Below are 2,586 nucleotides of genomic sequence, written 5' to 3'. Positions count from 1 at the left end.
AGGAATTCGCAAGTCATCGTAAAATTATTGGTGAATGTAAATTGTTAAGGAGGAGATTTTAGAGATAATATGTAAATTTCACTGAGTGTGAGAAATAAAAAGTGACTTCACTTTTGCATGAAACAGCTGACGGGTGCCATTGCTGTGGAGATGTTTTCTCCTGAGAGCTCTATAGGACAGGGCTGCATTGACTGAAATAAAGCTGATTTGCACCTTCTCTTTCTTTGACTGGACTCTTTATTTGGTTATTGTTAATTAATAATTAATGAGATCAAACTGATTTGAATATTGAGCGACTTAACTGATATCTCTGCTCAGACATGAGCAGACATGAGCAGACATTCTTCTATGAGGAAGAAACCTTGAGAGGAGCCAAACCCAAAAGGGGAACCCATTCTCATTTGGGTGATATCAAGAGTGTGATTATTGATCTTAAAACAATACAAAACACTGGAAAGTGAGAACTACAGTACCTTGAACACCGGAATGTGAGATTATGAGAAATGTCTTTCTACAGTCTCATACAGTCAGTTGACATTATGATCACACACCTGAATCAGATTGTCTGTAATCAGCACTTCCTGTACCTGCTCTGGCTGAGAACATTGTTCTACTTCCTGGTTTGGATAATTATTTTACTCTGCTTCTTGGTCTACACAATAGAGGGGACGCTCCATCAGTATTATGGATATAGTCTACATTTCCCAGCAGCCACTGCACCCTCAGATTACTAAGTCTCATATTTCTGATCACTCAGACCTGAATCACAGTGTCAGCACTAAGATTCACTAAGTTTCACCTCTTACACCACTCACTGTCTCACATCTGTCTTTATGTGTGTTCTGTAGTTTCAGGATTTTATTTTGCCTCATGCTCAGATTCATTATGTTCTTTATTTGTGTTTATTTGCTATGTTTTCCTTCAAAAATTTATTTCATCATCTGCTTTCACCAGTTTGCTGTTGTCTCCAGCTTTTGTGTTCTCTGTCTAAGTCCATCTTTGTAGTTTGTAATTTCTCATCAATTACATCCTTTGTTTTCCATTTCTCCAATAAGGACTCTGTTTATATTTAGCTTTTCTCTTGCCAGATTTTTGTTCCCTGTGTTTTGAATCACAAACTTTTGCTCTGCCTTTTTATGGTTTTCATTTATTTTTAGTTTTTTTTTAGTTTTCTTTGTGTTTTGGTCTTCTCAATAAACCTCATGGACTTTTCATCAGCTTTATGATCACCTCTCTGAATGGGTTTACACATTCCCCAATGGTAGACCACCAGTGCACCTGCCTTGTGCATCGCTGATCCAGGATGAACCCTCATACTCACTGAGAGCACAAACCAGCCACCAGTGAACCCAGCAGTGACACTCAACTTTTAGCAACTCAGCCACCAGCAAAGAATGAAGCACTTCAGTTCACTTAATGCCCAAACAATGGCCTGTCAATTGGTTATTGATGACCTGCTGAGACGGCTGATGCTTCAGGCACCACAACCTACTGGGAAACTTCAACCAGCAGCACAGAGATAGGCTTCCACCTCTGAGCCCCATTGGGCGGGTAACCAGCTTCTTAGTCCTGCTGGGGTATCTCCCAATCTCGGCGCCCCACTGAATGCATTGCACAGTTTCTGAGCCCTGCAGAAGAAGCCGCCAGTTCTTCCGACATTGTTGAGAACCCCACTTAGTTTTCCTGCACACTGGAGTGTGTCATGCAGCCTCCATACCTGTATGTAGAGGTTGCAGTGGACATTGCTCTGCCATTGTGCCTCATGAGGACGTTGCTCCACCTTCTCACCTTGCAGGGGATTCTTACCAGCCACCAAAGGTGCTCACATTGACCAACAGGGTGGGGGACTTCAATGGATTTCCTGCCCACCTTACCTGGGATGGCGTGTTTCGCATATAAGGAGCTGTGTGTTGGGGGTACTATGATCCGAAGGGTTTTCTGAGTATTGCCCCATGTGTTCTTAGTTCCCACCACAAGATAGTGTTAGTTTGACAATTTAAGGTGATTGTGCCCAGGCGGACCTTGTCGGTCTATTCTTTAAATCTTGAATTTATTTATCTAAAGTACCAATTTCACACACTCCCCCATGACAGACCACCAGCACACCTGCCTCACATGTGGCCAATTTGGCTTTGAGTCGCACACTCACTGTCATTACATACAATTTTAAAATGATATTTAACACCTTCACATTCCAACTGCAAAGAGACTTCAGATATTTAAAGTAAAATGACCCGACGTCAGCAATCACTCTGAATATCTGTAAATATTATTTATAATAGCATAGATACAAGAAAAAGAGTAACGTTAAAGCCCTGCTTATTAAACTTCAGTGTCTACAGTTACAGGAGTCACCACCAGGGTGCAATGTGGCATCATAAAAACATCCAATGTTGTGATTATTTCAATAACAATATGTTTTATGGATCATATGACTAATGAAATTAATCATTGAAAAGCTTTAGATGTTTCCACTCTTCTACATCTCCTGCATTGATGCACATTCATACCTTCTAAAAATAAACTGAGAGAGAAAAAGAAAATGTGTTTTTACACACACACACACACACACACACACACACACAC

Source organism: Silurus meridionalis, chromosome 18, assembly GCF_014805685.1.
Source record: "Silurus meridionalis isolate SWU-2019-XX chromosome 18, ASM1480568v1, whole genome shotgun sequence".
In the NCBI taxonomy this organism is placed as follows: Eukaryota; Metazoa; Chordata; class Actinopteri; order Siluriformes; family Siluridae; genus Silurus; species Silurus meridionalis.
Note: the sequence above shows the minus strand (reverse complement) of the source record.